The 16602-nt window shown below is 41.2% G+C and overlaps 1 long non-coding RNA gene across 1 annotated transcript; it reads right to left on the bottom strand.

Annotated features, from left to right (window-relative positions):
* Window positions 1-13981: 13981 nt before the first annotated feature.
* On the bottom strand, window positions 13982-16318 carry LOC136750736 (uncharacterized). The gene is made up of 3 exons (XR_010816952.1): window positions 15971-16318; window positions 14841-15192; window positions 13982-14033 (listed from the first exon to the last, which is right to left on the bottom strand). It is a non-coding gene; the product is annotated as an uncharacterized LOC136750736 (long non-coding RNA).
* Between the last annotated feature and the right edge of the window lie 284 nt (window positions 16319-16602).

The raw sequence follows: 16602 nt of genomic DNA, 5'->3' as shown, positions 1-16602 counted from the left end.
AAAGTTTGGATTAAAAATCTTTAAGTGTGGATTATGTAGCTAAAGGCTCAGATTATGTAGCTAAAAGTGTGGATTATGTCATCAATGCATGTGTCCACACTCCCCATCGTGATCAGCGAAGCCACTCAGACTCTTTAGTTTGTGGATTCGTAAATATAATCAACTGAAAGATCAAAGGAATAGAAACGTTTAATCAGAAAATATACAATGAAAGACAGCCGGAGACAATTGCATATTGAAATGGACCCTGAACAATATGACAATATCAACTGTCAGTTTTCAGCTTGCAGTGACAGAAGCAGTGCCTCGGGCCCCGGGCCTTCGCACAACAGCTGCAGGATGCCTGTCACCGGTGGCTCAAACCAGACAAGCACTCGGACCTGGTGGTCATGGAGCAGTTCCTTGGCTGTCTGCCATGTTCCTCTGCAGAGAGGGTGAAGTCTCACCAGCCCAAAGACCTGGAGGAGGCCACCAGGCTCGCGGAGATCCACCTGGCTGCACGGGACGATTTCACTTCCCGACGCCCGGGGGCGGACGCTTCCCCATCAGTTCCCAAGACCCTCTCCGGCCCGACTCGCCCAGAGACGGACGTGGCACCGGAGACACCAGCACCAAAACTTGCCCCTCCCCAACCCGTTTTTCCTTCCCCCACTGTCCGTCCCAGAACGAAACCCATCCCCTCGGTACCCTCTTTTTCCTCTCCCCCAGCAGTGTGCGGCCCCCAGGAACAGCCACGGTGACGTGTTGGCGTTGCGGACAACCTGGACACCGTCTGGCCGAGTGTCCACTAATGGAGGTGGATTACTCCACTGTATGTGCTGCTCACCCCTCTACTCGCCCTGGTTCAGCAAGAGACTTCACAGTACCGGTAAGAATGGGGGGACGTGAAGTCAAGGCCCTCCTGGACTCGGGCTGTAGCAAGACGCTGGTCCAGGATGGCCTGGCTCCCTGGGGCACCGGCAGGCGAGGCACTAAAGTAGCTATACGGTGTATTCACGGGGACATGCACTGTTACCCCACGGCCCAGGTGAATATAATGATTGGTGGGGAAACTTATAAGATGAACGTGGGACTCGCCCCTCGTTTGCCATTCCCGGTGGTCCTAGGGTGGGATTGGTCTAAATTTCTGTCCAATATCAAGGATCCTAGGCTCTCGTTATCTGATTTGGCTGGGGCACGCGTGAGACGTGGCTCTGGGGGCCGATCGCCCTTAGTGGCTGCCGGCGATGAGCGGGGCAAGGATAGCTTTTCCTCCGACCCCAGTCACGCAGCAGCTGACAATACTCTGTCGGACCCGGGGGAGGGAATGAGTTCTGACTCGCCAGCTCTCCCCTTCCTCCACCAGGAGGGCCGATACCTCTGGCGCAGCTCCGGATCCCATCTTCTCCCGGGTTTCCGATTTCGCTCTGGACCAGTCCCGCGATGATGCCCTGGGTCGGTTATATGACCAGGTCGCAGTTGTGGACGGTCGCATAGTGAATGCTCGTATCCCCAGTTCCACATTGACAAATATTTATTATATAGGGTTACCAAAAATCGGGGGGGGGACCCGGTCACAAAACAATTACTGGTACCACGTTTGCACAGGCGCTTTGTGTTTCTCTCTGCACACAAAGTACCTATGGCGCTTCACCTGTGTCGTGACAAGACCTTAAGCCGGATAACGGACCGATTCTTCTAGCCAGGCATCAAAAAGGATGTAGAAAGGTGGTGTGCTGCCTGTCCAGAGTGCCACAAGACCAATGCCAGTGCAGTACTGCTGCCTCTCATGGAGATACCATTTGAGCGCATTGGGATGGATTTTATTGGTCCGTTAGAGAAAAGCTCCGTGGGGTATCGATTTGTGCTGGTCATAGTGGATTATGCCACTCGGTACCCGGAGGCGATTCCTCTACGGACAATGTCAGCGACTAGGATCGCCGCGGAGCTATTTAAGGTCTTCACTCGGGTGGGGATCCCAAAGGAAATCTTGACAGATGAGGGCACTCCCTTCATGTCACACGTGATGCGAGACCTCTGTAGGCTGCTGGGGATAAAGTCCATCAGGACCTCTGTAAGATATTATTTGTTAGAATGTATTTTTCTATGGGAAATTCTATACCATCTGGTTTGGTAGAGGAAACAGACTTCCTCCCTTTTATCTGGTAGCCACTGGTAACCCCTGGTAACCTTATCTGTATGTCCAGAAGACCAAAAGGGACCTGTCCTCTTATTGGCTCCTAGCCAAAATCAAAATGACCCCCACTTCTAAATTACTTTAGCATAAGGCACCTAAGTCATGGTGGTAGCAAAATGCTATTGGTTGGAAGGAAACCTTATAAAAGGGAAAACAAAGAGAATTTGAGTTCTCTTAACTTCTTCATTCTGCAACGAGACACAAGAGAGGGCTGGAGGGAGACAAGAGAGAGACACACCGCTTCCTGCCTGACCAGACTGGCCTATAAGCTGTACTGTGAGGAGAAAGAAGAAAATGGGTATTATCTGTTTCTTACTGTAATCCAGCAGAAGCTTAATATTACTTATTTTCAGTAATATAATTGAATGATATTAGTTTCCTATTTTTGTCAAAATAAATGATTATTGCACATCTGTGACTTGACCGCATCTTCCCTCTAAAAATAATCTTAAAAGAGAAACCAATTGACCTATGAGTTTTCAGTTCAACTATTTATTTAGATTGACTGAGAAACCAAGGATTCAAAATTCTCTTACATAGTGGTGGCCAGTACAGGATGACGGATATTTGCTACAAGTCACAGATTGCTCTGAGAGTATTAATGTGCATGCATTGACAGAATAGCGCTGTATATCCGACTCTTGCCTGAAAGACGAACCTCGCGTAACGTTGTCGACAGCATAGCTAGGATTGTACGAACTGATCATTAACCTTAGGAGTGTGTAGTGATTTCAACTCCAAGGAGGAAAACCACATAAAGTGTGGGCGAGTGATTGAAAAGTTACCTTCTGTAAACAGAGGCAAACATGGATCATCTGTGTCAGAAGGCAAGCCGGTGTGTGCATAAGGACCGAATTAAAAACTCGATAAAGAAGTGTGCGAGCACTTCATTACAGAACTTAGAGTCCTGTTTAGCGGAGTTAACAAATGAAAAAGTGAAGAAGTCACAACTGAAATGAGCTGCTCTGTATGGGTATGTATGTATGTATGTATGTACTTTATTGGATGCCCCCAGGCAGGGATCTAAGATCGGGGTCAGGCTATGCTGGGAGTTACAGGCAGACTGCAGTGTAGGACTGCGAGCCTACAGCCTGACCGGTGCTCTGAGGAGTCACGTTTTTAAACAACTAGCTATATATTATCAGATAACATTAGCACTCCTCTCCAACTCAGATGGAGCCCATCTCTTCTGTATAAGCCAGGCCTTTCCCAAAAACAATCCCAATTGTTCACAAAAGTGAAATTATTTGATGCACACCAGTTTGTCAACCAGCTATTTAGAGAGGACAGCCTGCTGAAGGCCTCAGCCCCTCTGTGTAATGTTGGTAGCGGGCCAGAGTTATATTCTGAAATCGTGTTTTCTCTGTTTTGCATAGCGATGACAAATGTATTTTTAAAATCTCTGATTGTCTATGTCTAATATCGTTAGTGCCAGCGTGAATAACCAGAGTAGGAACTTTGCCGCCTGGCAATTCGTCCAATTTAGCTTCGATGTCAGAGACTCTGGCTCCTGGGAGGCATTTTACTTCTACTGCTGCTGACACAATCTTTATATTTCCAACTATGGAGTCTCCAATAATGAGCACCTTCTCAGCAGACGTGCCGATGAGGTGTTCAAATCTGTTCAGGGTCCGAATGGGAGACCGGCGCGCTGGAGCTCTAGCTCTTGATTTCGTGCTTCTAGAGCCTCTCTTTACCGAGACCCAGCGATCCTGCTGTGACTGCGCAGGCGCCGGTGTGGCATCTCGCTGCTACAGAGGACAGATCCGTGTTTCTACAGACCGAGTCCAGACAATTTTCGGCCTCTTTTGTATTTCTAAGAGTATCTACGTGCTCCTCCAACACGCGTACTCATTCTGCCAACTCCTTATTAGCTACGCATTTTGTGCAGTAAAATTATCATTTTGGTCGGCGGATCTAACCATGGTAAACATGCTGCATGACAAACAGTAAATTAGAAAAAGACATATTAGCAGTGCTGCCCTTTTGCGTGCCGCTGTTGTTTTTGCTTCACTTCAGAGGCGCAGAACTCCCGGTCACGTCCGCACGTCTGCTGTCTCGCTCGATCGCTCGTCGCTCAGGTCTGGCTTCCGCTTCCGGTCTCCATTTGAAAACTAGCCTGGCTTATCTAGTGTCCAGAGACCAGACGGGACCTGTCCTCTGATTGGCTCCTAGCCAAATTCCAAAGGACCCCCACACTTCTAAATTTCATTAGCATAAAGCACTTAAGTCATGGTGGTGGCAAAATGCGATTGGTTGGAAGGAAACCTTATAAAAGGAAAACGAAGAGAAGTTTAGTTCTGTTCACTCTTCAAGGAGTTCAAGAAGAAGAAGGAGATAATGACAAGAAAAGAGCAGGAGGGAGAGGAGAGAGAGAGACACACCGCTGCCTACATGACCAGACTGACCTAAGCTGTACTGTGAGGAGAAAGAAGAAAATGGGTATTATCTGTTTCTTCCTGTAATCCAGCAGAAGCTTAATATTACTTATTTTCAGTAATATAATTGAATGATATTAGTTTCCTATTTTTGTCACAAATAAATGATTATTGCACATCTGTGACTTGACCGCATCTTCTCTTAAAAGAGAAACCAATTGACCTTGAGTTTTCAGTTCAACTATTTATGTAGATTGACTGAAAAACCAAGCATATCAAATTCTCTTACACTGTGTTAGCTAGCCCTAGATCTGCCTCCATCCCCGTCATTTTCATTGTGAAAACTCCTTTCAAGATGCATGTTGAATCTGCAATCCCTGCAAGTTTCAAATTCCTGTTATGTATCTATCCAGGTATTTATTTTTCTTTTAATTACATTGTAATAGTGTGTATTGGCATTGGCATAATATTGCCAGAGAGTTTGAATGATTACTATATAGCATAAAGATACGGGTGACAAATTAAAAACCTGAATAAATGAGTGGAGGAACAGATGCCTCCAAACAGGTGTACTGAATGATACAATTAAGCAATTACCATCCCATCATGCTCTGTGGCATGTATACAAATGCTGAGCAGCCCAGTTGACCTCGATTTGGGGTCAAGATGGCAAGAGGAAAGGATCTAATTGACTTTGAAAGAGGGGTCATTATTGGAGCATGAAAGACAGGAGCTTCAGTCCCAGACGCTCAACTGGCTCGTGTTTCAATAGGAACAGTGACTGAAGTTACATCTGCATTTAGATCTTTGGGAAAGATGTCAGTCAATAGGGTTTGAAATTGTGGTCGAAAGCGCACATTCCATGGCTGTGATGCTCGTGCATTACTGTGATATGTAAGGAACAACAGAAGAGCAACTCTTCCCCAGGTGACTGAGAATGTCAATGCAGTAAATGATCAGACTGTGTCAGCAAGAACAGTCCATGGAGAACGACACAGAGAGGGGTATTAAAGTTGGGCTGCAGTGCATAAACCCCTCAATACAAGACAAATGCACATCTGAGAGTTTATACAAACCAGTTCAAATCATGAGTGATCACCTATATCCAATGGCAGGGATAGCGAACCTATAGCACGTGTGCCCAGAGTGGCACGCAGAGCCGTATAGGTGGGCAAACCAAGTGAGCTGAAACTGATTGGCACAGTCAGTATATTTGTCAGTGACAGCACCACCCCCAAGTCATTGAGCAGCGCTCATGTTATTTTCTGAATATTTATGTTTTAGGTTGGGTTCTTGCGCGCAGATTTTCCAGTTATTCAGATTGATACCACTGCCTTATTTTGTCTTAAAACATAAGTGCCACACGATGTACCTTAATCTACCAGTTTTTGTTATTTTACCAAATGTATAAGCAGTAGATATTAAGTAAATATACGTTGAAAACAACGAGGGTCCATTGGTAATGATTGAGTGCCAGTGCAAACAAAACACAAAACAATATGAAGGGTTACTAATGCAGCCAAATGAACAGACTTCTACTTCGTGTGTGTAATGGCAGGGCAGAGGGAGAACCTGTGGGACTTTGTTTTGGGGGTAGATTGTGCTTTTAATGGGGTTTTTAATTAACTTTAGCATTATAATCATCAAACTTAATGCGTGATGAAATGTGATTCATGCATTTTACTGCACTGTAGCAATACTGCAACATTGAAATGATGTATTGATTGCATGATGCACTTATTCTTTATTCTGTAATATTGTGACGTGCTTTGGCATGGTGTTCCACTATATACAATTAAGATTGATTGATCTAATTTTAATGAGGATTAAAGATTCTCAATGTCCAAAATAAAATGGACATGTTCCAAAAATGACTGAGCTAGTGGTGTGCTATTACTATTGATTTTTATAATTATAAATTAACAATAATCTGCGAGCAAAAATGGAACCTGCATATTTATAATCTTTTTTGGGAAGAATATGTGCCTCGCTTCATTCAGCTTCATAACCTGCAGCTGCACTTGCTCTCCAGACTACAGAGGGATACGGGAATGGGGTTCAAGTTGGAGGGAGAAGTTGGCAGTGGATGCAGGATGGGATTTATCTGTCCATAGTTTTAAGATTTTTCTGTATTGCAGTTTGTTTTGTTGTAATGTTTGCTTAATAACTTAATTACAAATATATATATATATATATATACATACACATATAGGGTAATAAAAATGCAGTTTAGCCCCTGTATAAACTTTTATATCCCAAATTTATCATTGGTACCCTTTGGCACTTGCAAAGTATACAAACCAGAGTTTGGGCAAAAAGGTTCGCCATCCCTGTCCTATGGTGACACATTTCTCTCCTGATGGGAGTGGTCTCTTCCAGGATGACAATGCCCCCCATCCACAGGGCACAAGGGTCACTGAATGTTGTGATGAGTATGAAAATGATGTGACTCATATGCTATGGCCTTCGCAGTCACCAGATCTCAACCCAATTGAACACCTATGGGAGATTGTGGACCAACATATTAGACAGCGCTCTCCACCACCATCATCAAAACCCCAAATGAGGGAATATCTTTTGGAAGAATGATGTTCCATCCCTCCAGTAGAGTCCAGAGACTCGTAAAATCTGTGCCAAGAGCTTTGAAGCCGTTCTGGTGCCCAACACCTTACTGACAAACTTTATGTTGGTCATACTTTACAATAAGTACCCCTTATCAGACAATACTGATATGTTTGTTAACATGAACAAACCAGTAACTAATGCATCAACAAGTCATGAATTAATGTTATGGTTAGTCTTTCTTCATGTCTGAATATTCAGAGGCAGTAACTAACGTGAACAAATGACTTAGATAACATGAATAAACATGAGTCATTATAAAACTCCAGCTCTCTGGCTGTTACTGTGCTTAATCCGCATTCAAGCAGTAAATTATCCAGTCAGACCCAATAAGGCAAACAACCAATTATTTTAAACAACGACCAGGAAGGAAATAGTTTGGAGTTTTGGAACGTTATGCAAACTCGATCGGCTGCAATATCTTCATCGTCAAACAGTGGAATATAAGTTATATATACTGTTTTATATATTTACATGAATAACTACTGGCATTAAAAACCATACGTATTGCATTTCCATTGTATATGCGTTCCAATGTACATTTGTATTACATAAAACGTGATATATAGCATAGCCTATATCAATATATATATATAAATATATATATATACCTAAAAATATATTATTAGTTTTAATAAAACCCTTATTGCATGATCATTGAATAAATTGCTTATTATTATTATTATTATTATTATTATTATTATTATTATTATTATTATTATTATTATTATTATTATTATTATTATTATTATTGTGTTCTGTAGGTTTATGAAGCTTTCTATTTCCAGCAGAAAACATTGCACACCTAAACATGGGACTAGGTTGCGTTATTTATACCAGTATAGGTAAATGAATTAAATATAAATTAAATGTTAAAAACACTGCCTAATAATCATTTGCAAACCATTGTTTCCACTTTACCACAGGTACACCAAAATGTGTTAACAAGATTCTATTGATGTTAAGTAATGCATGAGAAGCACTAGTAATGCATTGGTAAGTCATGAACAGTTTCCACAGAAACAATAAAACATTTTTTTGAGTTGTTAATTATGTTTTATAAGTCACCCTGGATAAGGGTGCCTGCCAATAAATAAATACATAAATAAATAAATAAATAAATAAATAAATAAATAATAAAACTTATAAAGAGGGTTCATAACTAAATTTTCGACCTTACAATTTTTTTCCAAAATTGCATCTTACAAACATTTTCGTCGAAACACATACTGTGTTTCCATTACAAATGTGACATGTGCTTTAGATAATTTTAACATTTTATAGGGTGGAATTGACGTTTTGACTTAAAATCACAATTAATATTCGTTGTTTTTTTTAAGAAAAGTTTACAAACGAGAGGAGCCCATTCACCCCATCGTGCTTGTTTGGTGTCCATTAATAACTAAGTGATCAAGGATCCTATCCAGTCTGTTTTTGAATGTTTCCAAATTGTCTCTTCAGCCACATCGCTGGGGAGTTTGTTCAGATTGTGACGCCTCTCTGTGTGAAGAAGTGTCTCCTGTTTTCTGTCTTGAATGCCTTGAAGCCCAATTTCCATTTGTGTCCCCGGGTGCGTGTGTCCCTGCTGATCTGGAAAAGCTCCTCTGGTTTGATGTGGTCGATGCCTTTCATGATTTTGAAGACTTGGATCAAGTCCCCACGTAGTCTCCTCTGTTCCAGGGTGAAGAGGTTCAGTTCCTCAGTCTCTCAGTAGGACATTCTCTTCAGACCTGGAATAAGTCTGGCTGCTCTCCTCTGAACTGCCTCTAGAGCAGCGATATCCTTCTTGAAGTGTGGAGCCCAGAACTGCACACAGTATCCAGATGAGCTCTAACTAGTGCATTGTACAGTCTGAACATCACTGCCCTTGTTCTCAATTCTACACTTTTAACAATATACCCTAGCATTGTGTTTGCCTTTTTAATTGCTTCCCCACATTGCTTGGATGGAGAAAGTGAGGAGTCCACATAGACTCCTAGGTCTTTCTCATGCGTTACTTCATCTAGTTCTATTCCTCCCATAGTGTAATTATAGTGGACATTTTTGTTACCTGCATGTAATACCTTGCTTATGTGCCCATTGAATTTCATCTGCCAGGTGTCGGCCCTCAGCTGAATATTATCTAAGTCCCTCTGAATAGCCTGTGCTGCTGAGATTGTATCTGCTGAGCCACCTATTTTAGTATAATCTGCAAATTTGTCAAGTTTGCTAACTATCCCAGAGTCCAGATCATTAATATAGATTAGAAAAAGCAAAGGCCCTAGTACTGATCCCTGTGGAACTCCACTAACAACCTCACTCCAGTTAGAAGCGACTCCTCTAATCGACACCCTCTGCTTCCTATACATCAACCAGTTCATAATCCATCTACTTACATTACCCTGAATGCCTAAAGCTTCCAATTTGAGGATCATTCTTTGGTGTGGAACCTTATCAAAAGTTTTTTGTAAGTCTAAGTATATCATATCATATGCTTTCACATGATCTACAGCTGCAGTTGCATGTTCAAAAAATTCCAATAAATTAGTAAGACATGATCTGCCTCGTCTAAATCCATGTTGACTATCTCCAAGAATATGGTTTTCATGAAGATGCTCCTCTATTTTCTGTCTAATCATTTTTTCCAACATTTTACAGGTGATGCAGGTGAGACTGATTGGTCTGTAATTTCCTGGCTCAGTTTTGTCCCCTTTCTTGTGGATTGGTAAGACATTTGCTGTCTTCCAGTCAGTTGGCACATCCCCTGTTCTAAGTGTCATTTGGAATAATTGAGTTAGCGGCCTATAAATAATTTCCCTCATTTCTATAAGTACTGTTGGAAATATCCCATCTGGCCCAGGTGATTTGTTGGTTTTTAATTCTGCTAGTCCCTTTAGTACCTCCTCCTCATTTATCCTGATCTCTCTTAGGATTTGACTGGACTGGTTGTTAACCTTTGGCATGTCATCTGTTTTTTCTTTTGTAAAACCTCTGTGAAATACTCATTTAGAACATTTGCCACATTATTATTATTTTTGTCATTTAGCTGACACTCTTATCCAGGGTGACTTACATTTGTACCCATTTATACAGCTGGGCATTTTTACTGGAGCAATCTAAGTGAAGTACCTGCTCAAGGGTACAACAGCACTGCCCCACCAGGGATTTGAACCCACAAGCTTCCAGTCATGAGTCCAGAGCCCTAAACACTACTCCACAGTATTGAAATCTATTAAACCATTTTGGCCATTTTGGTAAAAATTTCTAACATCTTGTTCCTTATACTACTGGCATTGAGGTACAAACATTTCAGGACTTTCCTACTAGCAGTTTCCCTTTGATTTCTTTCCTTAGTGGAACATCTCCCGTTTTCAGAGCTCCCTGCCCCCCTGGTCCCTAGTTTAAATGATTCTCAATTTCTCTGCACATGCACTCTCCCAATGCATTAGCCCCCCTTCTGTTTAGATGTAGACCGTCCGGTTTGTACAGGTCCCATCTAGCCAAGAAGAAAGGCCAATGCGCCATAAACCTAAACCCTTCTTCCCTACACCAAGATTTTATCCACGTGTTAAACTTTCTAATCTCTGCCTGTCTCCCTGGCCATGCACGTGGTACCGGAAGTATTTCAGAGAAAATTGACGTGGAGGTTCTTCTCTTTAGTTTTGTTCCAAACTCTTAAAATTTGTCTTGCATAACCTCTGTCCTACCTTTTCCTATGTCATTGGTTCCAATGTGGACCATGACCAGTGGATTCCCTCCGGCTTTGGCCAGTAGCCCGTCTACTAGTTTAGGGAGATCTGCAACCTGAGCACCAGGCAGGCAAGATACCATGTAGGTCTCCTTATCACTAGAACACACTGTGTGATCTACACCTCTAAGAATCGAGTCCCCTGCTATAACTACCTCCCTCTTCTGTGGGGGGAGTGTGCACCATGGTGCTCTGGTGCTCAACTGCCCTCCCATCACCCTCTGAGCTGTCACTGTCCAACTCGGTGCACAGCAGTTGGAGCCTGTTGGGCAATTCTGGCTCTTGGGGTGTCTCTAGGGGGTGTGCTCGCCCTTTTCTGTGGTTACAACCTACTGCAACCCAGCAGTTCTCTACGCTGTCCTGCTCTGAGGTCTCAACTCTCCTAGGTTGATTGACCAATTCTTCCATATCACTAATACAGCACAGAACAACAAGCTGAGCCTCAAGATCATGGACCTTGATCTGTAGGACTGTAGTGGCCACATGCTTCTAAATGTTAGTTTTTTCAGTCTCTTAGTTTCTGTTCCCTAGTCAACTGCTTGACTTTTTCTCTACAGCTGCTTTAAGTTGCTTTTGTCTACCTGCCCTCAATTCACACCTAACTAGCTACACCTGGCTGCTCCTGCAACAGAATTTCTGCTAGTCCTTGACTAAATCTCGTTTCTACAACCTATTTACTTTCACCAACTCAGCAACTGAACTGAATTGGCTTAAATTTAGGCAAACCACAGACAATGCTAACGTCAATTAGGGCAAACTTAAAACAAAATGAGCAATGCTAAGACTGGTCTGAAACTAGGAAAACAACAAGATGGCTGCCTCTCACCTGTACCCTCCCGTGTCTCTCTGTGGAAACTTGTATATACTTCTGTGTATACAAGTTGCCACAGACAATAATACAATATTTTTATCAGATTGTTGTTAATATGCTTGCAATTATTGTATTGAACATAGACATGTAGATTTAAAATAAACCATAGCGTATTGATCTCTCAACTAGTTTAAATTCAGAGTGCATTTAATGATACTTGTGCCCGGCCAGCAGCAGTGCTGTGTGGGGGATGGGTCCTGCCATGTGATTGTGCAGATTAGGAACCTGTCTCTCTTGTGCTGCTGCAATGGCGCATGGCTGTGCATGGGTGCGATCGTCCTTGTTGAAAGTGAAATTGTATGAATACTGCCTGTCCCAAAGCTTTAAAGAGCGGGTGGGACTTAAGGGTCTGTTCCATCATTAAACGCAATGTTAAAAGAATCTGAAAATATGCAGGCGTGCCTCTTAGTTCTATGCATATAACTAAAATGTAAACGTGAATTGGCTCCAATGTAGTACAGATATAACATATAGAGACATCAATCATTCCTGTGAAAATTAGCCACATCCTAATTTAGCCTTCAAAAACACGCAGGAAATTGAATTAAAGTGTTTTTTTCAACCTTTTTCCAAATGGATTTACTAACACCGAAGACACCATATTGGTAAATCTGTCTACTTTAAATTGAGTGGCAGTTTGTTTGTCAAATCAGAGTACTAGTGCCTATCCCAGCCTCTCAAAGGAGGGGTGTGACCGAAATTTTGCAGTGCAGCGTACCAGAAACATGAGCAACACGAGGGGTGTTTCTAAGATGCTGTTAGGAGGGGGAAACCCAAAGCAGAACAATATAATGTTTGAAATGAGGTGTTAAATAATTGTATTTTCACATACATCGGGTATTTAGATGTTTGCTCATGTACGAATTATTTAATAGCGAATTATAATCAAAGCAGGACAAGTTTTGGTCTCCCATTGAGGATAAATGTTACACGCTCAGAGTTGTGACCTTTACTATAAGTACCCAAAATGTGTTAACAAGGCCCTATTATGTTAACTAATGCAAAAGGAGCACTAGTACCTCCAAAAGGGTTAACTAATTCACTAATTAGCTTACATTGTATTGCACTTATATTTTGTAAGTTGGCCTGGATAAGGGAGTTTGCTAATAAATAAATAATAATAATAATAATAATAATAATAATAATAATAATAATAATAACATAGTGTGTGATGAAAACCAAGCCATTAATAAGGCATAAATCATTAATGTAAAGCACACCACACACACACAGATGACCCGGATGGTTCCCACCCTTCTCAACCTGTTTTGCAGAGGAAGATGGCTGCATGGAGTTCAGCAAGTAAGTCATACATCCATTAGAGCCCAGTTCATTCATCTCAACACTTACTACTACTACTGTGAGAATATAATAATTCCTGTTCAGTATTTGGGCTAAGTCATTGCCCCTCAAATTAATAATGATCTCATGATCCATGTTGCACAAAGGTCCCAGAAAACATCTGATAAACCATTAGCTGTTATTAATTAACATGAATAAGCACTGATCATGTTTAGTAAAATATATAGAAAAATCAGTATTTTCCTTTATGTTAACAACTGTATTTAATGTTATTTCATAAGATCATTACATTGGTCGTGAACAATCTGGTGACTATTTTGACAAATCGTAGGATTAACAGACACCTAAATATGTCATCCTTGAGATGACTCATGTTTATTCATGTTATCTAAGTCATTTGTTCACGTTAGTTACTGCCTCCGAATATTCAGACATGAAGAAAGACAAACCAATACATGAATTCATGCAGCAGTTAATTCATTAGTTACCATTACCAAATTACTTTGCATGATTGTTGATGCATTAGTTACTGGATTTTTCATGTTAATTAACATATCAATAAAGTGTTACCGTATCATTTGTCACCTGTCTGTATATTATAAGGGCATCTTTAGCAATGCATCATTAATTACATAGCTTCACAGAAAATGGTGAATAGTGACACAACACACAGTTATTACACTGGTACATGATTTAGTTCATGTTTATCCCATATGTTAACTATTAATTATTTAGCAGCAACACAAGAGCACACAGTCATACGCAGTGCAGTGTAAAGCAGCCTACCAGCACCCTGGGGGCCCGTCCCTGCTCTGTGTCTCCTGCACAGCAGCGCTGTGACGAGCGTCCCAAACACACAGAGCACTGCAGCCAGAGCCAGGACACTGAGAGAGAGCGCACTGTGGCCCCCGCAGCCACACGGGCCCTCTGCACTGCCTCCTGCCTCACTGCGGTCACCTGCGATGGGCAATCAACAGTTATTAATGTTATTATTGATTCTGTTACTGACAGTTATTATAATAATGACTTTTAGAAGAACTACAAGCAGTTGTTCTGAAACAATGTCCCAAGTCAACATGCCAGAAGGGCTGCTCTGGAATGGATGCAAACTGAAATTAAAGAGTTTGTCAGACTGACACACTGACTGGCCAAATCATGAACAGCTTGGAAAGAGGTCTGGCATCCATCTTCCTTCACAAAGGAATAAAATGTTTCTGTGTTTAAACTGCATTATAACTGGAAGTAACGCTTTCACAATATTTATTTAATCAATCATTTGGTAATTATTGAATGAAAAGATTAATTAAATATTAATTAATTGATGCATACTTCTACAGCAATTAAAACAAAATATATACCTAATTTCTTTCCATTATATGGAGTTTTCTATCATGGAAAGGAATTGTGGTTAGCGCACCAAAAATTGAAAAAATGTTCATAAATGTATTATAAAGACTCAAAACACGTTTAGCAATAGGGAAAAATAACACATAACAAATGTACATGTTACATGTATTTTTAAAAATTTTTGGTGTGCAAACCTCAATTACATGGTTCATTACGCACCCACTACACCAGCCTTTACAGTCTCTGAACCGAATAAGCATGAGACATCTCATAGACTATTATCTCTTCTAGCTTTCAATAATATTCTTGAATGTCTGAATTATAATATAATTATTTACAAGAGGTGTAAGGGCATTTGTCACACAGGTAAGCCTTCACAAGAAATCACACGTTTATTTATTTTAACCTGCAGCTTACCTGCAAACTCCAGCCGTGTCCAATTGCCCTAACAGGATCTGCCCACATGTGGCCACAGCACAGTAGTAAGTCCCAGCGTCAGAGGAGCGGAGGTTCCTCTTGGGGAGCTCATAGACACAGCCCTGTGCAGGAAGCCCAGGCTCAGAGCTGCTCTCACACGGATCACTCCTGTTCCCATGGGTGTAAATGAGTCCTGGAAGGGCTTCTCCTGAGCCATGCCTGAACCAATGAACACTGTGCTCTCCTGCACAGGTCTCAGTGTGTATTGTACACTGCAGAGTCACACTGTCTCCTGGCTGGACGGGGACAGACGCCGGCTGCTGCTCCACTCTCCTGCTGACGGACCCTGAGCCTGAGAGAGTGACAGTATGGTTTACAGTAACACATTGCAGCCTGGATCAGTAATGTAAGGGTTAATATACAGTTGAGATTGTGTTATATAAAGTAATCTGAATCTTTACATCCTGACGTAGCTGTTTTCTCAATTATTTGCCCAATTTCTGTTTATAAACAGAATTCCTATATAAACTTACCTAAACATGTCTCATCTTTTCTGGCTTTGTCAGCTCTTTCCGCCACTTAAACTATATTTGTGTCTTGTATTTTTTTAGTTATTTTTATTATGAATTATTTTAAGACATGGAGCTCATTTTAGTATTATGTTATTGTGGCCTTCATAAAGAATATTTAGAAGGCATTTAGTTTATATATTTATTAATGACAGTATATTATTATTATTATTATTATTATTATTATTATTATTATTATTATTATTATTATTATTATTATATTACTCAATACATTAGTTTTTGCATCATGAGAAGCACTGCAGCTTTGAGTATTGTTCTTTGCATGTATTTATGAATTGTGAAATGAGATCCTAGTCTTTTTGACAGAAACACACGGGTGAGAGATCTGTACTGCAGCAGGCAACTCAATCTGCCTCCAGCGCTGCATCTAGTGACACACAGCCAAACGCAAACAATGCTTTAATAGGGAGAATATTTGGACGATCCTGTAATACATTTCTTTACGATATTGTGAGTGGATGGCCTTTTCAAGATGATGTCCCCCGAATAGTATCACTTTAATTCAGTGGAAATCCAGTAGTAGTGAATTGCTGGACTTACTTTTCAGTCGTATTGAAGTTCCAGATCCGAATCTCACTGATGTGTCCCTGATTCCTCCACAGTAGTATCTGGCAACGTCTGACGCTTCAATGTTGGAAATGTTGAGATTAAAAGAATAAGCTCTTCTATCTATTGCACAGCGCTTGTTGTTGTAAAACTCAAAATGAAATGAAGCCTCATTATGTTGAAACGATGCTATAGATATTGAGAGTTTCCCCAATGCTTGCTTGATCCAGACCAAGGCATTGCTTGAGTAACTCTTGGAAACGCTGCAGCTCAGGGTAACTGAACCTCCGAGCTCCACTGTCACCGAGGAAGGGGACTGAGCAAACATCTGACAGAGAAGCAGACCTGGAAAACACAGGGAGTCGGGCAGGGAGGACGACATACAGCTCCATCTGAACACGACCTCCTGCTCTCAAATACTGCATCTCAACGACCATCAATAAATAAAGCAACTGAAAGAGCATATTGAAACACAAGCTAAAGATATACCAGCAATATGTTTACATTGACCAAAACATCTGCAGTTTATTATAATATTTTTCAATCTGATTTTTAGTTTTTCCAACAGATATTAAATGTATACTAATGAAAAGTAGTTTCTTGCTATTAAATGCTATAATGTTTTT

This window comes from Amia ocellicauda, chromosome 6 (genome assembly GCF_036373705.1).
Source record: "Amia ocellicauda isolate fAmiCal2 chromosome 6, fAmiCal2.hap1, whole genome shotgun sequence".
NCBI lineage: Eukaryota > Metazoa > Chordata > Actinopteri > Amiiformes > Amiidae > Amia > Amia ocellicauda.
Note: the sequence above shows the minus strand (reverse complement) of the source record. Positions and strands in the feature narration are given on the sequence as shown.